General features: G+C 38.5%; 1 protein-coding gene across 4 annotated transcripts in view; it reads left to right on the forward strand.

Moving 5' to 3' along the window:
* Fgf12 (fibroblast growth factor 12) overlaps positions 1–26,088 on the forward strand; it is a 432,870-nt gene that overhangs the window by 133,815 nt on the left and 272,967 nt on the right. The window lies entirely within an intron of this gene.

A 26,088-nucleotide genomic window follows, 5' to 3' on the forward strand; every position in this document is an offset into this window, starting at 1 on the left:
TGAGAAGGACGCCTGCTCTAGTACTAAGTTAACTACTTTCACCTGTTAGCAGCTCTGACTCTGGTGTTCACTTGAGTTCTTCAAATGATGTAGAGTAGGTCAGATTCAAGGGGAGCTCAAAAGTAGCTTAGGAATTTGGGAGTAAATCTTGGGAGGAAGTTGCCTTTGTTTAATTTCTGTTGAGTTTTTCTGGTAGTCACTCCGTTAGTGGCTCACTTCCGTATTCTGTGACGGCTACAAAGTAGTAAATTTCAAGAGTGAACAAAAGTAATTATGATTTCACCGTAGAAGCTATTAAAGTCCTTGATATTTTACATCCAATTAATATGACCTGTGCATTTGATAAAAGTGAAGATTTATGCAAAAGCAGACTTATCTCTGAGTATTAAACAATTCATTTTAAGGGGCAATAAATCCCTTGTGTTGTACAGGGCTCATTTGGAAACTTCCTCCTACAAGGGATTCCAAGGCTCTGAACCCACCAGACCTATGCAGCTCAGTCTCTGAGGTAGTTGCTGTACTGTGGTTGGGATAGTTATATGATAGTCATGAGTTGATCCTACTCAGCCTTCTCAGCTAACGAGATAATACGTGGGTTGTATTTGTCAATGAATAAGATAAACTCATTTGATCTTTGTAGAAGTTGATTTGCAAATGAGTAATTTGCAAGGCTTAATTTTGCTTAGGAAGAAATGCATTGTGTATTGCTTCTAGTGGCCCCTCCTGTTCGTGTCTTATGAGAAAATAGGGGATTCTTTGAGCTTGTTTTCTCTAGTGCTTATTTAAGCTGTTTCTCCTTTTCATACACTTACTGCTCATCTTGGCAGGAAGGATCTGACTGGTGATTTCCTTTAGCTAAAGTGTCACAGTGACAACCTGGCAGAGACATGGTAGGAATTGCTAAAATATTCCCAGCAGAAGACAACAGAGATGCATTTGTACACCCAGGACTTCAGCTTTTTCCAAAGCTTACTTGACTCAGAAGAATGGGAGTTTGGGGTGTGGAAACATTTTTGGGAAATGATAGTGTGTTATTATGATTACTAAAAAGATAAATCTGCTGATTTTTATCAGAAGAATGGGAGTTTGGGGTGTGGAAACATTTTTGGGAAATGATAGTGTGTTGTTATGATTACTAAAAAGATAAATCTTCTGCTGATTGTTATGTCAGCAACCAAGATTCACATAGCAGGAGAGGAACCTATTTATACAGAGAGAGCACCTGCTTCATCTCAGTTCCACAGTGGATTCTTAAGTGGACTGGGGGGGAAGTTGCTAAACATGGAAAGAAGGAATCTGTTTTTCGTTTTATAAGTACTTTGATCATTACAGTCACTTAATATTTGAGTTACTCATTAAAATCGTTAGTCCTTCTTTAGGAACTGGAAACTGACTCATATTGATTAAAGTGGTGAAGTGTAATTGTTTCCCTTAATAAAGAATTTCTACTCTGAGCTTCTGTCTCTGAGACACACGTTCCAGTGATCAGACTTTTTAGCAAAGTTCAGCAGAGGCATTGAGGCTAAACTAGATTTTTAATGGGAAAACCCATGGTTGTGTTTCTGATTTCTGGGCTGACAAAATGAGTGTCTTTTGTTGTTGTTGTTGTTAGCTCATCAAGTTCTAGTTTGCATAACACTGAAGCCTTATAAACACAGGAAGATCCAGAAATTATAATGGTATGGAGCTCATTTTTTAAAACACAGAAATACAAAATGGAAACATAGGACCTAGCAGGACATCATGTCACTTAGCTGCAGGGCCACAGAGTGAACCTGTAGTCCGTGAGTGCCATCTCTGGAGCACAGTGTGCTGGCATACCCTAGGATTGCACAGCAAAATCCTGACCCCAAGAGATGAGGAGCCCAAGGGTTACAGGCAGTTTGTGATTTACATGTGAGATTACACAACTAGAGTATGTCAAAATTGGGACTGGAACTAGATTCATTTGATTTTTTTTTTCACTACAACATTGAAAAATGTACCAGTAGAGGTGGATATCTGCTCTCAACTGATAGAAATAATTCTGTACTTTTTTTTTTTTAGCCATTAGAGGTTGGTAGGATCATAATGGATCATCCACATTATTTTACAATTAGAGCAAATAGTGTAGAGTGGAGGTTGTAACTCTTAGCAATGGCAGCATAGGTTAACCAAGGCAGCTGTTGTTTCGAAATCTCCAGACACAGACAGTATTATCCCTGAAGTAGATCCGATGGTGAAATCCTACAGCTAGCACAGGTCTTGTTAGATCCAGCTCCTTAGTCATTGTGCAGCTTCTAGTTCTTTGAAAATGAATGTGGAGACCCTGAACTGGCATGTTGTTTGAGGTAACTGAACCATGAAAAAGCCTTTAGAACATTTCTGTTTGGTCACTTTCTAACAAAGAAGGAATATTCTTATGGTCATTATTTGAGGCACTCTTTTTGTGTGAAATACCTGTTTGAAACAGACTTGGTGGAATGGTGAAACTTCTTAATGTACTGTACCTAGGCTTTTTAGTACATCTATATAGAATACATAGGCTCCTCATGTCCAACATTTGCTTTATTTTGAAGAACAGCCCTCTACAGATTTCCATTTCGACTCCACAGTTGCTGCCAGTATTCACCACCAAGGAGGGAAGATGTTTGTAGCACCAGGGAATGTCAGAGTGGACATGATGCTGGAAGTCACCCAGAGTGACTTGCATTTTGCAAATAAGACCCTCTCTAAAAAGGACAGAATAAATAGATGAGCTGAAATCTGTATATTGTGCTATTATATTATTTCTTTGTGTAATTTAGTTCTTTCTCTTAAACCATTAAACAAAATCACCAATGAGGAAAAATCTTTCACCTAAAACACATTAGATGCTTTTCATAATTTCAGTACTTTATATGCCATTCCCTTAAAAGTGATATATTTGTTATAAACCAACTTGGAGAAGTGATTGTAATTTTACCAAATTTTATTGATTTTCATTTATTTTTTTCTGTGTCTTTGTCTTTCTCATAAAATTATAGTTTATAATATTTCAGTGTTCTTCCAACTTCCTTTGGCAGATGTTTAAAATAGTATGTAACAGCATATTCATTCAACATGTTACTATCAAACTTGCCAAGATGTCTTAAAAATATTCTTTCACATAAAGGAAGAAAGCATCACAGAAAATAAAATCTTTAAGAAGAGAGGTACGCAAAGGTGAAAGAATGCTTAATCATATGATATACAGAACATAAACTAGATTTTTATAAATAGAAATACTTCTGGTCTGACAGGTGATAGTTTACATCTACAGAAAGTACCATTATTGTATTTTCTTTTTTAAATGACTCAGGTCTGAAATACCAAATTAGTCTAATCCGATGACATTGGCTCAATGTTTTTTAAAAAACATCAGACCCCACAAAACAAGGTTTTCAGTTTAGCAACCCACCCTATGGTTTAAGTGATACTTAGTATTTTTTTAATCCTGTTTTCTCTACAGCACTGCATTCTCATCAACACACATTTTTTCCCATTGTAAGAACATTTTTAAAATGGTAAGCACTGTGATCTCTTGATCTCTTTCATCCCACAGAGATCTCATGAAGCCTGAATTCAGGATTAAGACTTAAAGGTCTTAATGAAGCTGATGTTCTTGAACAGAATTAGACAAACAATTTGCAAGAAACGAGGCAGTCTCTGTATTTAAGAAAGCAGCAGGAATATTTTTAGATGTTTAGAAGCTAGTGTTTTGTCTCATAAACCTGGATCTTTAAAAATTGTCCCAAGCTTAGTAGAACATTGCTTCTACTCCTGGTGAAAGCTATTTGTGTATGGATATCTCAGTGTAACTTTGGTAGTAGTGATTGATCGATCTTGTCTGTTCCTTGAGTACTTCATCATAATGTGTATTTGTTATTGATCTTTTCTCTTGGAATTATTATAGATTTTATGGTGCCTCTCAACACAACCTTCTTAGACATATGACAATACTTAATGTAGTATCTTTTGGAATTCAGTGAATGGCTTGCCCATGGACATATAGAACTTTTCTTTTCCAAAGGCGCACCACATCTAAAGGGTTCAGCTTCCAAAGCCCTCGTCTGAGCACCTGTGAGAGGAAGGGCCTCAGATGTCAAATGTCTTTCAGATGATCTGATTTTAATAGCTTCTATGACTTTGGAATTTACAGAGTTTCTCCACAACTTTCTCTCTTTTATTCCTTATAGCAATCCATTAAGGGAGTCACCCATTTTGGAACTGAGAGCTCTACTCTCAAAGTAGAAAGATTTTTTTGGGGGTACTGTGTCAGAAGGTGACTAAGCTGTCATTCAGTCCCACTATCATTGTCTTCTTATGCTCTCTGCTAAGGGCCCTGACTCTGAATAACTTGTTTTGAAGTTGGCAAAATGTTGTCGGGAGGAATCTTGGTAAGAGGTGGAGAAAGAGATAGAGCAGAATTGCTTGGTTCCTTCACTTGATGCTCTCTGTGTGGCTGAAAGTCCCCAGGGAAGAAGAGTGAGTTGGGAAAGCTGATCTGTAGCTTCAATGCTGAGGATGCACCCTGTGGCTGTCTCTACAGGGTTAGGCCTCTGACTGGGATTCCCTTTGCAAGTCACTTGCCTCAGAGACATCTACTGGTACTACTGGGAATGCCAAAGGACCTAATGGAAGACTTTGGCCCAGAGGGGCAGACTTTTTTGACTAAACACAAACACTTGCTTCAGAAGTTTCTCAGGTGTTTTCCAAAGTAAAATGGTTAGTATTAAATTCAGCAGAGCCTCTTGGATTGTTTAGTCTTTTCTTCTGGTTTCCTCTGACTTCGTTTTAACTGACAGCAGAACTGTTAGATTTGTGAACTGTAGAGTGGGATGTGAATTTGAGTTCCAGATATGTTATTTTTTAAGTGCTTTAGGCATGCTTATTAATCCCTTTGCTTCTCCGTTTGTGGATTTGTAGAATGGAAATATTCTCTTTAGGATTTGGTCAGGCAATACTTCTCTCCAAAAGAATTGTTTAATCTGAGTTCTGAAGGATGAGACAAGTGGAATGGAGTGGAGGCACATTCAAGGCAGAGGACTTTGTAGGTCACAGGTAGACTAGAGTGGTGAGAATGGGAAGAGGGGCCCAAGTGCTGCCGGCACATGTGGCAAGGCTGCACAGGGCACACAGGGCGCACACACCTGGATGCAAAGAAGGGCGTTTTGATCCAGGATCCAAAGAAGGGTGAGCAGTAAGAAGTGATGCAATGCGATTTGAATTTTTTAAATAGGCACTCTGACTTTGGAGAACACGATGGACACAAGGGATCCTGAGTGGCCACAAAGGAATAGGAACAATGGCGGGGGGAGCAGTTGGCCAGCAGTTTTCAGAGCATGGCAGAGAGGCCGTAGGGGTGCCTTGAAAAATCTCTCAGTCCACAAGGGCAAAACTATTTTCATAAAAATTTTATAACAATTCTTATTATTTGTCTTTTTTTTTTTTCTTGTTGTGCAATGAGTGTGTCCTGGAGTTTCCCAGGGACTATTTCATAAATATAACAAATACACAATCATTTGACTTGTTTCTTTTTTAGCCATTCTTCAAAATGAGGTCAGGTTATCATATACCTTAAATTACAACAATCTATGGCAGGGTATTGAATCCAGAGGCAGGTTTTGGAATTAAGTTGCCCTCTGTAATCCATCTATTAGAGAGATTTCCAAAATGTTTATAAACTAATCTTTGCACTAACAATTTTAGATTATATAGTTATATTCCATTACAATTAGTACTGTTACATATTTATATTAACATTTAATGGGATTATCATTATTAGTTACCATAAACTGAAAATTTTGTTGTAATTCCTACATACAGTAAATGCTGATAGCTATAGGCCACATAACAAAAGCCCTTTGTGATATTCAATCATTTCTATAAGTACAAAAGATCCTGGCACTGAAGTTTGAGAACTACTGTCCTTGACTGTGGAGAATGTCCACATGCCTTGAGGTAGTGACTTTGGATAGGAAAAGGTTGGATAGCACTAGGAAGAAAAGAGTCTGCTGTATGGTACATGTGGAAGGTGTGTGGATGACAGTTCAAGATAAGAGACATCACCAGTTAAAGAATGAAGTGCTCTTTGCTGAGGTAGATGAACACTGGGTGAAAGCAAGTTTTGTAGGTCAAACAATGTGACTGCCAGATGTCAAAGCGCTATACAATGCTAAGGTTAGAAACTGGATATTATTTAACAGTTTTCTGATATGCTGCAAATTCTGAATATCCATCTATAGAAAGCTAACTATTCTTGAACACCCAAGGAAGCATTAGACCACTCCCATTGCTCTGCTGGTCAAACACTGCTACCTGGTAAGCATAGTCTGAAAGGCAAATATATTTTCAGCAGAAACAAGTATTAAAGAAAGAAGAAAACATTGTTTTAAAATATTTTAGTATTTTTGTTTTATGTGTATGAGAGTTATGCCTGCATGTATGAAAGTGTACCCATGTCATTCAGTGCCTGTAGAGGTCAGAAGAGGGTGTCAGATTCCTCTGGAACTGGAGATACAACAGTTGTTAACCACCATGTGGGTGCTGGGAATCTCTGCAAGTGCAATCGGTGCTCTTAACCACTGAGCCGTTTCTCTGGCCCTGAAAACATTAAGTTTTGATAGTCTTTTAAAGTAAAGATATATTGCTATTGAATAGTCCTATTCAGTCTTATCTGTATTTTGAATTGTTTTTCATACTTGTGATAATTTGGTTGTATAAGTGAGTTTGGATGTACTTCGTTGGTCTTCACATAGTCAAACAACTTTAAAAAAAACAGTGTTTGTAGTGGTTTCATTATTGGTCTATTGTTAGTCATTGAGCAGTTTGTAGTATTTATATAGTCCTCAGATTCCCTGATTCTAATCACACTTACATTGAGACCTCTTCGTTGGAATTTAAGTATAAATGGTCTTCTTAAGAGTATTTCAAGGGTCAATAAATAAAGTTCTACTGTCTGAGAACAAACTTGGTTTCCTAGGAGAGATGAATGGGCAAGAGCTCAATATGATCTGTGCATTTGAATCATAAAATGTTGCAGTGTAGAGCTTACACTGAACAGTCAGTGGCTCTACTTGCAACACACCAGTGCTACACATAATGCTTTGTCCACTCTGGTCCATGACATCATCCCTTGGTTTTATTTGCTCTAATCCCCTGGGAAATTTTAATGAGCAGCACTGGGAACCAAGCTTCCTTTCATACCCTGTGGCCCTTCAGCCAAAAGTAGTTATTTTGTTCTTCAGTATCTTTTGGACCACATTTTTTGATGCCTAGAAATTGTGTATACATTTAATGATAATGAAGACAATAAAGTCTTACTCAGGAAGCTACAAGATAATACCATGTCATGGATGGCTTAAACAGCCGATACTTAGTTCTCACAACTCTAGAGGGTGGGAAGTGCAAGATAAGAACATCAGAAGAGGGGCTGGAGAGATGGCTCAGCAGTTAAGAACCCTGACTGTTCTTGCAGAAGACCCGGGTTTGAATCCCAGCACCCACATGACAGCTGACAATTGTTGGTAACTCCAGTTCCAGGGGATTCGACAGTCTCTTCTGACCTCTGTGGGCATTTTTTGACACAGGTGCACTTACCTACATGTAGGCAATACACACATACACATAAAATAAAAATAATAAAGAAAATATTAAAAAAAAAAGAACACCAGAAGATTTGTTGTCTAGTCAGGGCTGCTTCCTTCAGAGATGACTGTCTTCTTGCTGCTTTCTCACTTGGCAGAAGAAGTAGGGGAGTGCCCTTGGGGCCTCCCTTCTAAGGGCATCTGTCCCATTCGTGAGGCTCTGCTATCACAACCTAATCACCTCCCAAAGGCCTCATCTAATCCCATCACCTTGGGGGTTAGAATTTCTCCATATGAGGAGAGACATAAACATGCAGTCTATAGTATCTTCCTTTTTGCTTGTTGAATCGTGAATGCGTCCTAGAACTGAATTGCATCTTATGTGTGATTGCTTACTTTGTCTTCCTGATGAAAGTGTGCATCCTAAGATAGGACGCGTGCTATGGTCAGTCCTAGATTTTCAGTGCCTTTCGTATTGCCTGGCTCTTCAGTTGCTATAAGCCGGTGAGCAGATGACATAGCAACTCACTGAGCAAGCCTTGAGGATGGAAGAGGGAACCTTAACTTATTATCTCCATTTCACACATTAGTGCACTGCAGCCCTATAAGTTAAGGACTAGTTAGAGTCTAGGTTCGAATTTAGGTTTGTTTTTCATAATCCAGTGTTCTTTCCACTCTGCCAGTGCTGGAAATAGACCCTGGTTTCTTTCTTTGAAAACAAGAAGCACATCTAAAAATCTTTTTGCTTGAAAAGGCATTAACTATAGCTCTCCTCTCCCCAGGAGAAAAGCCACTCATGACTGGAGACATAAACCACAAGTCTGTTCCCTGCTTCTGTGGAAGGACAGAACCTATTTTGTGGTGTGCTGTTTTGGGCATCCTTTGGTTTAATTACCTGTGATGCATTAACAAGGATGTCTTTGCCCAAAATACAGTCTTTATTTGTTCTGTCCCTCTTTGGGGCCTGTTCTGTCTCTTTAAGGATTAAGAATTAAAGCTAATGTGCTGTAATGTTTGCAATGTTTTAGAAGCTAAGGTCAAATGGGATTGAAATGAAGTGGGAAAGAGATTCAGGAGAGAAAAATATGTGGGCTTATATAACTTATTTTAAAGACAAAAAAATAGTTGAAAATATCCAGAAGAGATTTTATTTTTATTGCATCTGTCATTTAAATGTTGTATTTAACTTGGGGAATTCAGAAAATGAACCGGCTATCTTTATAGTGCCTCAGATCAGAGCATACTTATCCAACAGTTAAAAGCAGGGAACAAGATTTAAATAAGTTCCAAAACTAGGGCCCATGTTGAAGTTGCCTGGTTAGAACAGGAGTTGCTTCCATTTTTAGACACATAGTTCTCACCACTTCACCTCCATAATATCCATTCAATGGTATTATGTTTACAAAGTCACCCCAGGAAAGTGGAAAGAAAGTTTTTCTATGTCAGAATGTCAAAAATGTTGAGAAACAAAGAAAACCTCAACTTCTAAGGAAATCCAAGTTTCCTATGGGTAGATGTAAAACTGTTGCTACCATGACATTGTTTCAAGAGGATTTGACTGAATTTTTGTAACCAAAGTGTAGTCATGAGAGAACAGTAAATGGTATATGATGTGCTGGCTCTGCATCTTCAGGTTCGAGGCAAGGAAGGCACACTGATAGTTTTCTTCTTACAGGGTATTTCAGAGAATAGAAATTACTTTCTTCTTGCAAAGTAGAGAGGGTTCCTGACTGCCTCCTGGCCTCACCTGTCTTTTCCTGGCAGGTCCTGGACCATCATCCTCTGCAGCTTTTGCTGGGGAAACCAGTTGGCAGGCATGTGACTGAGTCACCTCCACATCCTGCTGCTTGGAACTGTTTTCCATTGAACTGATGGGCACACCTGAGAGGTCTGGCGAGCAGCAAACTTCATGCACCTGGTTCCACTATGGGAATCTAGGCAAGAGTCTGAGATTCTAATGAAAACTTCTTCTTGGAACTTGCACTTTAGCTAGAACTTTGCCTCTGGCCGTCCTACCCTTGAGACTACAAATCTGTGATATCAGCCTTGGGTTGTCCACCTAGTCAGGTATAGGACTTAAAGTCCTGATGCGTCTCAGTTGGAAAACATCAGAACTCGTTTCTGTCAATCCAGTCATCTTAACAGAAAGGGAACTAAGAGTCATAGTGAGTAAGTTAGGAAATAAAAATAGAAAAGCCGAAGAAAGGACTGACATTCACCCCAAACCTTTACCTTCCTGCTATACCACAGCTGCCACTGGGACCTTGTTCAATGCTGGTAGCAAGATTTTCTAATTATTACAGGTAGCTGCTCTTAAATAGTGATAGTCAAATTATATTGTTAGACACTGAGTTTTTTGTATTTTGGAAATGTACATGTGAGTTAAAGGCCTTGTGTCATCACCACATATAATCAAGGTTCCTTCACCTTTGCCATATGCTGGTTTAGCAGTTTTCAGAGAACGTTTACTTCATGCATCCATTCCAGTTCTTTAGTTGATAGCTGTTTTTTCCTCTATGAGGGATGCCACTAAGCTCTTCACTTGTCCTTTACTTACCCAGATACCTCCACCCTGCCTTTACCTACTGTTTTGTAGTCCTGCCATTATTCCAAGCTCAGCTCAGCTCAGCTCCCATCCTTCCTGCCAGATCCTCTGAGATTCTCCCAGGAGGAATGAATTACTTCCTGACCAGATTTTTTTTTTTTTACCTGTGCTGTTTCTAGTTCGTCCAGTCTTGTGTTGTGATAACTGTGTTCAGTACCATCTCTCTATCTGAAATGTGGGTTCCTGGTTGTTAAGAACTCTCTCCTTTCATACTTTCTCCACAATAGGTGGTCAGAAATACCACATCCAAAAGACTAATTAATTCCTTTAATGACTTGTATGCTCCTGTCAAGTTTTAAGGAAATTTCTAAATAAATATGAAAATCTTGGGCAAGAAATGAAATCAATATTTTAACCTAATGTTAATATCTCTTCATTTGATGTTCAAGTAGCCAAACATCATTGACATATTACATTTGATATGTAGCTATTGAATAAACGCTTAAACTCTTTGCCTTCTCTTTACTCCTAGCCCACATCCTCATTCATGCTTTGCATAGCAGTGTCACACTTCCTCTTTACCAAACAGAGCAGCTCCTTTGGAAGGGGACAGCTTTTGTGGGAACACCAAAAGAACGAGCATCTTTATATGATTTTATGCCTTTGACAGGGACTACTAGTATGACCAATTAGGAAAATGACCCATTTTTATTTTCTATTTTGATTAGTTTTGGTTTCTTGATATTGGATTAATGAGAAGTGGTCTCTGTTATTGATTTTTAACTTAGTCATATCTGGTCCTTACATTTACAGTTGAGACCACCAAGTCATTTTGGTGTCAAATACTCTTGAGGAAAATGTGTGCACTCTGGTCTTTCCTGCACGAAGCTGTAAGTGGTAGAGGAATAAAACACTGACTGGTTATAATTAAAAAGTTGCTTACTGTCAACCCTTTATTCCCTTGTTAGCTTTCTTCTTCCTTTTAAAGCTATCAATAGAAACATTAAGGCCTCTGTGTATGGCAGCATATTTTATATTTATTCAGTTGTTTGGTTTTGTAAATCTAGTCTTCCATAGAAGATGTGAATGAAAGGTTTTGATTTAGTTTTAAGGTAAAGTGATGCCATAGACATATTACTGGAGCAAGAATTAGCCCTTTTGACTTTTAGGAAGCATTTTGTCATCTGTAGCTCGGTCTCTTAGACTAAAGGGGAACCTGAGATTCAACTGTATCACTCCCAATGTGTACCTCTCACAATAATAATTGTTCTAAACTGCTTTTCAGTTGCCGTCATAAAACACTGACCAAAACCAACTTGGGGAGAAAATAGCTTATTTCATCTTAAAGGCTATAGTGTATCACCAAAGGATATCAGGGCAGGAGCTCAAGGAGGCAACCTGGGGGCAGGAACTAAAGCAGAGACCATGGAGGAAAGCTGCTTACTGGCTTGTTCCCATGGCCTCTGCTCAACCATCTTTCTTATTAAGCCCAGGGCCTCTTGCCTAGTGATGATACTACCCACAGTGGGCTGTTTCCTTCTTCATCAATTAGCAATCCAGAAAATGCCCACACATATACCCACAACTCTGATTGAAGAAATCTCTCAATTAAGATTCCCTCAGAGAACTCTGGGCCATGTCAAGTTGACAATTGAAGCTAACTAGCAGAATACTCATAGAGGAACTTGGAGGCATCTGTATGTCAGTTCTAAGAAAACAACTTACTGATCTATTTGACACAAAGCTTTAGAAGATTTTGGCATGCATACCGAATGGAATAGCAAAGGTTGACAAATATGCTTGTTGTCCTCCATATCCTCTTATTTGTCTTGGTTTCATTAATATAACTGAGCATGCAACCATTATATTTCTAAAATTTCCTCATGTTATTCTAGTTTGTTCATCAACTATTCAAGATAGACTTGTTTAGACCATAACATTAGAATGATTTTTTTAAAACTTTTTTGCTTTAATGGAAAATACACTAATTTCTCAATATAAGCTCAAAGAGAAGTTAGCACTAGAAACAGACAGGAAAAGGACCACTGATACGATAATGAAAAAATTCTGAATAAGTCAATGTGGAATGACCTATTTCTTTTTCTGAAATTGAGAGAGAGAGAGAGAGAGAGAGAGAGAGAGGGAGAGAGAGAGAGAGAGAATGTGTGAGAGAGAGAGAGAGAGAGAGAGAGAGAGAGAGAGAGAGAGAGAGAGAATGTACACAAGGTCAGAGGATAACTTGACCGCTTGCAGAAGTCATTTTCTCCCACTGTGTGGGTTCTGGGGATTGACTTGGCTCACCAGGCTTGGCGACAAGTGCCTTTACATGCTGAACCATCTCACCCACCCAAGGAATGTCATATTCAAGTCAGTTTTAAATTAGACAGTGGAAATATGCAAAGTACAGAGTGCTATATGAACTGTAACAGGGATAGAGAGAAAACTCATACCTTAATTATCATTCAAGAGTTCCCAGATCTTGGGATATCTTTTTAGACACGTTTTCCATTACCACTTCATTAGGAAGGAAGAAAGGAAGAAATGAGGAAGGAAGAAATGAGGAAGGAAGGAAGGAAGGAAGGAAGGAAGGAAAGAAGGAAGGAGGAAGGAAGGAGGAAGGATGGAAGGAGGAAGGACAGAAGGAGGAAGGAAGGAAGGAAGGAAAGAAGGAAGGAAAGAAGGAAGGAAGGGAAAGAGGGAAAGAAGGAAGGAGGACCTACCAAATAGAAAGCTCTTATTATTATTACATATAATATTATAAATAATTGGCAAAAATTAATTGTACTCATTAATTTAGGAAGATTTTATTTAAAATATTACCTAAAGTGATAGTTTAGAGTTTCTGTGTGTTTGTGCATATTACTCATTATCATGTTACTGGTATTTTTTATTTATTAATTTATCTATCTATCCATCCATCCATCCATCCATTTGTTTATGTACGTATATGAGTATTTTGCCTGAATGTATGTAAGTGCACCCGTTTCATGCAATACCTGCAGAGGCCAGCAGAGGGCATCAGATCCCTGGAACTATAGTTATGGACAATTGTTAGCTGCTATGTGGGTGCTGAGAACCAAACCCTGGTCGTCTGCAAGAACAGCAAGTGCTCTTAACTGCTGAGCCATCTCTTCAGCCCCGTGTTGCTGATATATGAACTTTTTCTTTAGAGCCATTGACCATGCTACATTGTCAAAAATAAGTTTAACCTACATCTAGAACTTGAACTCTAACACAGGTCAACTTTAACCACTCCACAAGAAGAGGTCTTCTTGTTGCTGAAGAAACCACCATGATATTATGAAGACGTGGTTGCGTCATAGTATGTACCAACTATGAGAACTCTTTAGCATAACAATTTGTAGAATTTCTGAAGGATGGTTTCTCCCTGTGCAGCTATGAGAGCGAATGTTGTATTTTATTGAATTTCAGATTGATTCACTGATGTGATCATGGTGCTCAATTCATGGAACGTGGCTATTTGTTTCATGCTAAGAGACAATCCAAGCATACTATATGACACATACTATATGACACATAGATGTCATATTTGTTGAGTGAATAATTTTGGCAATGACATGGGCTTTACAAAAGTAGGCAAATACAGAATGTTAGTCTTGGAAGAAAGGACAGCCAGCAGTGCCCTGTGTCACTCATAAGTAGTCATTTTCATAGATACTAAATACTGTATAAATTTGAGTTAGTTGGGCAAACTCTGATCAACTCTTTCCCACACATAGCAACACTCCTCACTGTTAATGTTGTAATCATAGTCTTAGTGTTACAGAAGACTTTAAAGGCTATTTGATTGCCTTCATATTTACACATCTGTGAGTCCACAGATCATTCATTTGCATTTCCAGTTACTGCTTGTTTATAATCTATAGAATACTGAGGAATGAGTCAACAGCAAAAACTTTTTTTTTTTTGAAGCTTGGGCTAATGGATGCATAGAATTCCAAGAATGTCCCATTGATACAGGTTTCTCCTAAACAGGTTAGGAGTCAGAAACCTTATTACCACTGCATATGTTGTCAACTCTGATGATAAAGTGACTTTACCACAATTGTTAGTCCAAAATTAATTTCTTGGAAAAAAAATCCCCACAGAAAACAAACAAGCAAGCAAGCAAATCAAGTGTGTTTGAATCCCTTCTATGCATAATAGTTCTGTAGCTCCCTGCTTTCAAACTTTGTGTTTCACCTGGAATCTTGTTAAAATGCAGATTCCGTTGTGAATCTACAATGGTCTGATACTCTTTCAAGTGATGCTGGTGATGGTGATGTGGTGACAACACTGAGTGACAAGGCTTTGGACACCTTGAAACTACCATCATGCTGTATGGGCCCTGATACTCTCACTTTCACTTCCGTATTTTACAGAATTTTGTCCGAAGCCTTCCTGTTTCTCATTTTTTCCTCATGCCTTGTGGCTCCAGGTCCCCCTGTAGAGACATATGATGTATGGAAATATCAACAAACATGGAGGCAGAGAGGGATGATAGAGATATTTAAACTCTCTCATCTTTGTTTTTCTAGTCTGAAAATCAGGACATCAGCACTTAGGTAGATTAAATTTGGAAATACATTATTTGAGATGAAGGAGTTATAGCACCTGCATATATGAGGTATGATGACCATCCTGATTAGCTACCAGTGTATGATCAACCCAGTTTATCACTTTCATTATGGAGGGTGCTGCTTGGACTCAATCACAGTAACTCATATTTGGTCTGACAAACCAAGAGGAAACATATCCTCAATCCAGAACAGAATTTAGAATTTCTATGAGGCCTTTAGGATATCACTTTATTCCTCTGCACAGTAATATTTGGTTAGCTGTCCTTGCAACTGCTGTTTATAATGTGGCTTGAGAAAAGAACTTTATAATTTCACAGTAGGGATTTTATTATTTTTTAATGTTAACCAAACTGTTAGGGTTTTCATAAGAGGTTTTCTCTAGCATTCTAAATTAAGTCTCCAGTTGGTCTAGACCTCATCTGAATTGATTCTTGCACTTTCACAGGTAGAACTCACAGCATGTGAGCTATATGCTTAAGACCTTGCTGTGCTTAGTTTTAAGAGTTCTGAGCATACTGTTGTTCACAATTTCACTTTACAGTCAGTGAATTAATACAGTGAAGAGACACACATTTCGCTAATTCCCAAATGGGAGCTTTCATTGTCCTTGGGTTCATGCAAGCCCTGTTCACCATTCAGACTCCCTTCCCATGTAAAATTCTTCATCTTTTCCAACTTAGACTGTGAATGTCTTTTTAGAGCACTCTTACCATTTTATTGAAATTACTTATTTCTTAGTTTTTGAACTTGGAGACAGCCAGATCCATGAAACTTGGGTTATTTTTGTGAAATCAGTGCTTGTTGAACAATGGTCTTAAGAGAGAGATCCCCAGCTTTTGTCTACTTTCCCTTTTCTCTGAGCTCATCTTTATTTTGTCTGTCTCTTCTATATTTCTGATTCACAGATTAAGCTTGAACTTCTCATACAAACCTGACTACCTGCTAGATAAGTTGTAGTTGTCGTTCCTCTGGCAACTCAAACACAGTTTGCCTCATTTTGAAACTATGGTCTTCTTCCAGATCCCCATCTGCTCTCTGTCTTCAGTTACCCTGTCTTAAGGAATGGAATTACTAATGAAACCCAGTAAACAGCTAGCAAATATTAGAGGTTTTCTATCACTGAACCCTTTGTCTGCCAAGCTGGGAGCCCCAATTTTCCTTGACCCATATCTTTTGTACTGTTCTATTCATGGATTTTATCTCTGCAATCTTTCATTCTTTTGTTCACTCTTTAGGTACAAAGGTCTTTCTGGGAACTACAAGTACAGTGAGATGCTTCACGGGCAGGCCCTGACATCACATGGCTGGCAATCTTTGTTTCACTTGATTTTTCATTTGTCTTATCATCTTTTAGGGGCTTGCCACAATCTGAAATATCACCAAGTTTTGGTGTTTCACCTTTTCTTTCTTAACTCTCTGACCAGAATTTAAAGGAAAAACATATTTAATATCATATTGCCCTCCCCCCCAAAAAATTTGGCAAAGGTTCCCAGTTGCTTACAATGGCCTTAAACTGACTAGGGTTTTCTGAGATCTTGCCTCATCCAATCCCTTTGTCTTTTCTCTTGTGTCTTTAACCACAGTCCCCGAATTCTCAATATGGCATTTGAGTCAGCCTAGGGAAGATGCAAAGAATTTCAGTAAGCGCTGAATGTGGGTGGTAAACACACAAGCAAACAAATGAGTGGAGACAAGAAACAGTATGGCTGTATATCCTAGCATTTACCACAGCTCAGAAGTACCTGACACCAAGGGCTTTCCCTCATCCCTCCATTTGGATATTTCCCATGAGTCTGCAGGCAAAGCAGCTGCTTCAGATGCAGTCTAATTTGGGTAAACAGAAGTCCTGGAGATTTGAATGCTTTTTCACAAATTAATAAGCCAGCAGCTATGAGTCAACATGCGGGGAAGCTCTTTCTTGAGCTACCTGGATTATCACAAGGCTTTTCTTGGTTTTAGAGTAGACATTTTAAAATTGAAATGAGAATTTTAGAACATATTTAAATAAAACAACTTTTGACAGCCAAGATAATGTGGATGATGGGCTTAATCAGATGTAATATATATTTCATCATTTGTTCATGGGTGGTTTTTTTTTGCTATCATCCAGTCTAATGCTGGGCACACATGACATCTCTGGTTTATAAAGTCCCATAGAAATTATGCATTTGTAAGATCAAATTTTATACTTAATATTTCAAAACATAAAGCCTATATGTGAAATAAAGATTTAAGGAACAATTATGTGGAATTGATCGAGGTTTTGTTTTTTGTTGGTTTTAATTTCACTAAATCATTTAAATACTAATGACTAGGAATGCTTAATTAAAAAAAATCTAGAATAGAAAATAGGGGTGCTCATGTTGGAAAATATTGTGGTATATTCAAATCATTCAATTAACCTGGAGGAATGTTCAGTTCAGTTTTGCTCAGACCTTAGGAAAATTGTGAATGTATATTGTTTTTAAGGTTTCTTTTTTTAAAACATGTGTTAGCCATTCAAATCTGCTTTATTTTAAGCTTTTTTCCTTGACTGCATCTGTTTTGTTTTTATTTTTTTCATTAATTTAATATCTCAATCATTAGTATCAACAAATAAGTGTGGCACATACCTTTAATCCCAGCACTCAGGAGGCAGAGTAAGTGGACCTCTATGAGATCTAGGTCACCCTGGTCTACATGTAGAGTTCCAGGCTAGCTGGGGTTACAGGGACCTTGTCTTAAACAGGAAAAAAAAGAAAGAAAGAAAGAAAGAAAGAAAGAAAGAAAGAAAGAAAGAAAGAAAGAAAGAAAAGATAAGCGAACAAATTTGACATTTATTTATATTTATATGAAATTGTTGGTTCTTTTTTATTCTTTTCCATGTTTTATTTAAATCAATATCTTTTCAATATATTTTCAAAATTACAGGTTTAAAAAATTTGTTATTTTTTTAATAGCCACATTATTAGAAGAAGCATTTCATTACAGCTTTAACATATCAGTAACAATTTCCAGAGCAAGGATACATCTCTTTCAAAAGTGGCTGTAAATTTTTAGGTTCACAGTTGAATTAATAGTTATACGATATTGAACTCAGTATAAACCCTGTAAGACATAAAATTGAATGAGTTTTTACCCTTTAAAGAAGATCTCCATTTCATTTTAAAATATGCTGTTTCCTACATTTTTAAGGCTACTAATGCTTGGATGTTTGCATGTGTCTTTAATCTCGACGTATCTGATTTTTACTAGTCACAGTTATTATATTTTATTTTATGTGAATGAATGTATTGCCTGCATGTGTATAAATGCCCCTTTGTTGTGCCATGCCCACGGAGGTCAGAAGAGGGCCTCGGATACCCTGGAACAGGAGTTATGGATGGTTGTTAGCTGTCATGTGGGTGCTGGGAATTGTACTCATGTCCTCTGCAAGAGCAGTCAGCACTTTTAACTGCTAATTCATCTCTCCAGCCCTCAAATAGGTTATTTATACCATTCTTCAGTGTGACATAATATAGCAATTTGATTTTAAGTGATTTATTTTACTTCTGTATTTCTTTTATTTCCACTCCGTGCATCACTGTATTAAAAATAAGTCAATATAAGCTGTTTGTCTTTCTATTGGACTTAAGTCTTTTGGGCGTGATTTATACCTAGTTTCTACCTATGACTTTTACAGCACCTGGTAAGATATCTGACACATCATTGTGCTTCTCTGGACAATTAAACAAACAAACAATAGGAAGAAAAATGAAAAGACCCCACTTATATATCAAGCCAGTAACTCTACTCAATTTTTAAATAAAAGGCAATATTAGTTCCCATGCCTTCATGGTGATTCATTTTATAGCTGAGATCCCATTGGTTTTAGACTGTCTTTGCCTTTGCTTGTTTTCACAAACATAAACTGTATACATTTTCAGTCACATAAAATAGCTATTATCATATTTGATATGATGACATTCTGTTTTATTACTCTAATTATTAACAGTAACTATCCTAATTAATTGAATTAAAATGAGACAAAATCTATTTTTTTAAATTGATCAAAGATTATTTAAGCTGTTTGTAGCATGCATGCCTTTAATCCTGGCACTCAGGAGGCAGAGGCAGGCAGATCTCTGTGAGATGGAGGCTACTCTAGTCTACATAGTGAGTTCCAGAACAGCTGAGGCAACTGGGAGATCCTGTCTCAAAACAAAACAAAACAAAACAAAACAAAAGTAAAAGATTATTTAAGCAAAACAAGCAAAACTGATGCTCTTAGTTTATTAAGCCATTTTTCTTCTCTGAACCCCAAATAAATATATCTTTGGGTGTCTAATCTCCAAGGTAAGACATAGGAACATTAAAATTCAGAGGTTTTTAGTAGTTCCTGACTGATTTTACATTTGTCACATCTATTCTGTGAAACCACTAAGGGGCTGACTATGAGATGTCATTCCAGCTCTTCCTCTGAGAAATCGTTATGAAATATTAACCAGCTCCTTCATTGCGATCCCATAGGCAGGCATGCCAGGGCATGTCATGTCCCTGATAATAATGAGATCTGATTACAGTCCTCGATTTGCAGTGCTGTAGTAAGCACATGTGAAACAGGAACTCCATGAGCATTTCCCTGTACTTTCTGTTGTGCACAGTGTTGATCCTGCCAACAGCTGCCCATTTTAATATTCATCTCATTATTTATAGTGCTGTTTTGATATTTGTATGAGGGCTGAGAAAACACCCATCAGGTTGCTGTCAGCTGTGTGGAAAGTTTGATACTTTTAATGCTGAAGCACATAAAAGCACAGTCCTGGGCCTGAAACAGTGCTCAGTGTTCAGTGAACTTCAGTGTCATCTTTGCCCTTTTAGCTCTGGACTCTGTGGTTAGCTTTAATTGTCAACTTGACACAACCCAGAGTCACCTGGGAAGAAAGTCTTTTTTAGTTTAAATTTTTAAAAATAAATGTTTTATTAATTCTTAGAGAATTTCATACAATGTATTTTGACCATATTTATACCCATTCTTCTTAACTTCTCCCAGATCCCTCCACATTCCTATCTCTCCAACCTTGTGTCCTGTGTTTTTTTTTTAGAAATTTAATAATGACCCATTGGCTCCGATTTGTGTTGTCCATATACTTGTAGGGGTTGGGCCATCTGCTAGAGTGTGGTTGACCTACTAGGAACTGAACCACTAAAGAAAACTGGTTCTCCCTTTGCCAGAAGCCATCAGCTATCCATAGTTCCTAAGGTTGAGTGACACTCATGATCCCCTTCCTACTCCATACTAGAATGTCAACTGGCTTGATCTTATGCAAGTCTTCTACAGGCAACCATTGCTGCTGTCACTTCATGAGTGCAGTGGACCTGTCATGCTAAGAAGACACTGTTTTCCTCCTCAACCTCTGGCTCGTACTGTCTTTCTTCACTCTCCACTATGACGGTTCCTCAGCCTTGAGGGAGGGATATTATGTAGATATTCCACCATCTTCTGAGGAAAGAAATTTCTCTGATGAGGTCTGAGAGCTGCACTAATATATAAGTAGAGAAATAAGAAGTTAGAAGGCAGTTTGATACTAAGCCTACTTAGCAGAATAATAGCAGTGGGTTCACACCTGGGGCCTGTGAGCTCCCGAACCATGGATCTTAGCCCGATTTACAGTACCAGGCATGTGTTTCCTCCTGTGGAGCTGGCCAATCAGAGGGTGATTGGTAACACCCATAACATTCATGCCACTATTCCACCCATGGGTATATCTTGTCACTGGGCATTACTGCAGTTCACAGGGATAATAGCTAGGTAAGATTGTTGATGACTTTTAAAAAATCCTCCAACAGTACGTAACACCTTGTAACAGTATGAGAGCTAGTTAGCAGGGAGGAAGTTTCCTGGTCAGTACTGACTTAATTTCTCCCTGTCTTGTGAACAACTGTGTGTAGCATCTTCAGCAATAGGGTCTTACCTTCAAGTACTGGTGGGCAACTAAGAGCAATGCAATACCTTGCATTGTTTTGCAGGGCTCCAGCACACCTCTGAACAACATCTTTAGTGGAGGTATTCTATACCTGGCACTGGGCTTTTTGTTTGGCAACCTATGGCTTTTGAGTTGAATATAATCTCCTGTGTAGGGTAGCTTCAATTAAACTCTTTTATATGAACAGATATGTAAAACTTATAAAATAGCAGGTTTCAAAATGCCTTTTTCAAACATTCTTATAGTTAGTTATCCCTCCCCCAGCCTCCTCCTCTGCCCTACCCTCTCCATACTTAAACCTCCCTTACCATTATTCTTCTTTCACTCTTGCTGTCATCTATGTTAAACTATACCTTTTTCCTTAAATCTTTCTTCATCCTCCCAACAATGGCCCCTTTCTAGTTTTCTTGCTTCTATGGCAACATACAAATTAAACACACAAATCTAAAGACACCATACTAGATCCACATATGAATGAGAACATTAAGCATTTATTCTTCTAGGTCTGGATTACTTCACACGTAGATTTTCGACCTTCATTCATTTACCAGCAAATTTCATAATTTAATTTTTCTTTACAGCAGAATAAAATCCCATTGTATATAGGCATCACCTTTTCATTATGTAGTCATTAGTTAATGAACATCTCTACGTTTTCCATGTCTTAGCTATTGTAAATAGCTAGGAACATGGATGAGCAGGTATCTCTGAAGTAGGAAATAGAGGCTTTTGGGCATATACTGAAGAGTTGTATAGTTAGGTTATATGGTAGATCTATTTCTAGTTCTTTGAGGAACTATTATGCTGATTTCAACAGTGGAAATAATTTGTACCAGGTTACACTCCTACCAATATTGCATGAAGGTTTTCCATTCCCCATATTCATGCCAGCATTTGTTGTCTTTGAAAAATATTGATTCTTTGAAAGTTTCAGACAATACACTTTGATCATATGCAGAATCCTTCCCCATCTCCACTCCAATCTTATTACATCCCAACTTCATGTCCTGTATTATTACTTATTGAGACAGGGTCTCCCTATAGCCCTAGCTGTCCTGGAACCCTCTATGTAGACCAGGCTGGCCTCTCCCAGAGGTTCACCTGTTTCTGCCTCCTGAGTGCTGGGATTAAAGGCCTGCACCACCACTCCCAACCTCTATTATTACTTTTTAAAGGTCTACCAAATCCAAATTGTGTTCCCCAAATGTTCTTGAGTGTAGTCTATCCTCTGGAGCGTGGTCAACATATCTGACTTCAAATCTTTGAAGAAAACTGATTCTCCCTTTCCCAGAAGCTATCAATAGTTTCTCAGCTAGGAATGTGGCTTCTTACCCCTCCTCCTCCCTCCATGCTGGGGCTTTGTCTGCTTTGGACTTGTACAGGTTTTATGGCATACTGTCATCAGCACTGGTGGGTTTACATGTGAAACTTCCCTGTTGTGTCTGAACAGGGTGGTTTCCTTGTATCCACTACCTCTGGCTCTTATAATTTTTCTAACCCTTGTTTCACAATGATCCTGGAAACTTGGGAGGAGAGGATATGATATGTCTTCCTTTTAAGGCTGAGTACACCATAGTATTTTATTCTCTGGACTTGACCAGTTGTGGGTCTCTGTGTTAACCACCCTCTGTTGCAAGAAGATACTTTGGTGAGAGTTCACATAAATAAGGTTAGATTAATGATAGGTATAACATTATGTCCATTTAGCAGAATAATAATAGTATGTTCTGCCCTATGACCTGTGACTGGTCTTGCCACAGATTTCTGGCCCTGGTAGCAATTCCTATTCTGAACTCTGTCTTGTGAAACAGCCTTAAATCCAATCAAAAAGTGGTTAGTTGCTCCCATAACAGTCACACCAGTACTGCACCTGTAGGCATATTTTGCCAAGTCGGTTGTTAATGCAGCTCTCAGGGTTTAAAGCTGGCTAACGTTGCTGATGACTTTTCTAGTAGCACACATAGCACATTCCATGAAAGGCAGTCATTAGAAATAAATTTTCAAGGTCAGTACTATCTTGATTTCTTGTTATTTGTTCTATGACTCACATATGTACTGTCTTCAGCAATAGGGTCTTTCTGTCAAGTTCTGTTGGGTAACCAAGAGCATTGTTTATCCGAGTGTATATGGGATCCTCCTGATCAACAGCTCCAAAAATGGAGGTTCATTCCTGACATGGGTATTTTTATTTGATAACCTGTGGTGACTGTTAGGCGCATTGTCCCTCCATTACATAGTAGTTACATTTAAACTATTTTTATATTATATATGTATATATTTTAAGATGCTTCTATAGTGGTAGGTTTCCATATGACTTTTTCAAAAGATCTTTGGTATTAGTTAGCCTTCCTACCACCCTCCTACACCCCCCCCATTTAACCTCCTGTTCCTTTATTGCCCTCCCCTCCACTGCATTCTATTTCCTCTTCATTCTGTGTGGCATAAGATGAAATCACAAAGCAGTTTTAATTTGCCCTTTCCTGTTGGATAAGGATGGTGAACACCTTTTAAGATGCTTCTTAGCCATTTGTATTTCTACTTCTGAGTGTTCTGTTCAGTTTCATAGCCCACTTTCAAAGGGGTTGTTTGTTCTCTTAGTAGTTTTTGTAGTTCCTTATATATTATAGACGCGAATCCTCTGTCAGGTATATTTTTTTTTGGGGGGGGAGAGTCTTAACGTGGCATGATCTAGATCAGGTTGGCCGGTGGGCTTGGTGGATTGTCTTGATTTTTAATTGATATAGGAAAATTCAGCCTATTATAGGTAGTAGTATTCCCCCGCAAGGGGTCTCACATGGTATAACAAGAGGGAGGGTATCTAGAGGAGGGCAGGCAGAGAAGCAAGATTCCATGCATTTATTCTTGCTCTTCTCTTGACTGTGAATGTGATGCTTTCAGTTCCTGCTTCACTTACCTACAAATGACCTGGAATTGTGAACCAAGTAAACCCTTTCTTCCCTCTGCTTTTTGTTAGGGTGTTCGTCACAGAAACAGAAGTGAAACTAGAACAGACAAACGCCTGTGCTCTTCCATGTACAAAGTTGTCTTTCCTAGCTGCCTCTTTATTGGATAGATCAGAAATAGTTTCCTTTCAGCACCCATTTAATTGGTCATATCCGATTTGTGTTCTTTAAACATTTATCTTTTGTATTTGTACATTCATTGCTGTGTATGTAGAAGGAACAATAGAAAAATAAAAAGTATATAAATCAGTAATGATGACATCAGAAACTTATTTTAACTTTCACCTTGATTTTTATTCTTCTAGATTCCATTTGGGTGATCGAACCTTATCATTTACAGTCAATGTAAGAGAAAGAGGAAGTGGCATTTGATGAGGTTTGATTGCTGTTTTGGAGGGTGAGGTTTATAAGCCTGCCATCCCTGAGTCATAAATCAGTCAGAGCTTATGACAGATGAAATCTGTGTGGGGAAAGTTAAACAATTATTGAGACTTAAACAGTAATTTCTGCAAACTGTGTTTAAGCTATTCCCCAGCTACAGAGTAGATGGCACACACAAACATGTGCACTTACGCGTTAACATAAACAAGTATGTGAGCTAATGAGTATCAAAAAGAGTATTCAGAACCATGGAGTAGATATTTAACAAGCCTGGAACTCTGGGATTAGCTCTGGAGGCAGAGAAAAGACTGTTTATGTCAAAACCATATCACTGACTAGGTATATGCCATTTATTCCTTATTGATTGACCACATATTGAGAGCTGATCATGCAGCAGCACTGGGTAAAGCAGCAGCTGCTGCTTCTTTCTGGACTACCAGTTTTTTAATGTTAAAATAGTCTGATGAGAATACTAATGACCATTTTAATTCACAGACCGAGCCTTTGTTTTGGACTCTACTCTGGCTTCCCACCAGGTTTAACGTCCACAGATCAAAAACTCCAAGGAATTAAGGGGAAATGTTTTCCTGGGGCCCAGATGGCCCCATTCTTTATTGTGAGTATGTGGAACCACAGAAGTCTGTGTTCAGATGTCACTAATCACTAGTCAGGAATTGTGTGGGTTTCTTCCTTGTCTGGCCTCATGAGGGAAAATTATGTTGTAGGGCCTATACTATTAGGCCTGAGTCTTCACAAGAGATCTGTCCGGTGTGAGGACATGTGAGCTTCTGTGACTGTGAATCTACAGGATGACTCAGTGATGTTTGTTGGCTGGAGCCCAAGGTGGGAAGAAAAGAGACTAAGCAACAAGTTGAAAATTTCTCAAGTGTGTACTTTGTTGAAAAGTCAGAGGAATGTTGATGGGCCCAGTCATTTATTCCCAGCACTTTTGCATATGAGACTTCACATTAGCTGCTGGCTTCTGCAAAAAGAAACCTTTCACCAGTGCTGAGAGTAGCACTAATCTATGAATGTAAACATAACATCCACCTAACAAAATAACCATAGTAAGTTTATTCCTTGGGCCCATGACCTCTGTAGCCATAGACTTTTGACTAGATTTACAGTACTAGGCATGAATTCCCTCTTGTAGAATGGGCCTCATGTTCAATAAGAAAGTGGGTGGTTACCTTATAACAGTCAAGCCAATATTGCACCATTAGGCATATCTTGCCTGGCAGGTCAGAAATGAAAGACACAGGGTCCACTCCTGGATGAGAGCATTGCTGCCTTTTCTTTCTCGGGAGCCCACATAGCACCTTGTAGCACTGTGGAACCTAGCCAACAAGGAGGAAACTTGCAGCTTAATTTGATCTTTATTTCTCCATGTCCTGCAACCAAAATATGTGATGTCTTCACCCATAAGGTATCACCATCCAATTCTGGTGGGCAGCTATGAGAGATGGCAATGGCTGCAGTTGACTTGGGGACCTCTGTTACCTCTCTAACCAACAACTCATAAGGAAGTATCCCATACCTGACACTAGGATTTTTGTTTAATAACTTGTGGCTTTTGGGAGCAACATTATCCATTCATGCAGGGTTCCTCCATCCATAATCTTCAAAAATTACATATTTTAATTTGCTTAAAAAGTAATAAGCTTCCATAGAGCTTTTTCATAACTTGCTTGGTTTTGATGAACTCTTCTTCTCCCTCTTTCCTCCATCCCTTACCTCATCCCCTGCTTAAATCTTTCAAACTATAGCATTCCCTGTTTACTTTCATATCACATGTGCTCTGCTCTCCTTTTTTGATGGGAGATGGGCTTAGGAAGCCCCATTCTTCCCTAAGGAGTTTTTGGCAGGTAATCATGAGAGGGGAAGTTGTTTTCTTCATGGGTATTGACACTGGTGATCTGCCTGTACTCCAATAAGTAACCCCCACCAAAGCTCATGCAAGCAACTGTTTAAACTCTGTGGCACACACACACACACACACACACACACACACACACTCACCCCATGCCCAGAAAGAGACAGAAATAGAGAGAGGAGAGAAAGTTGTTAGAAAGAAGGGGTTTAGCATGA

The sequence above is a fragment of the Nannospalax galili genome, unplaced genomic scaffold (assembly GCF_000622305.1).
Source record: "Nannospalax galili isolate Female #2095 unplaced genomic scaffold, S.galili_v1.0 scaffold1084, whole genome shotgun sequence".
Taxonomy (NCBI): Eukaryota; Metazoa; Chordata; class Mammalia; order Rodentia; family Spalacidae; genus Nannospalax; species Nannospalax galili.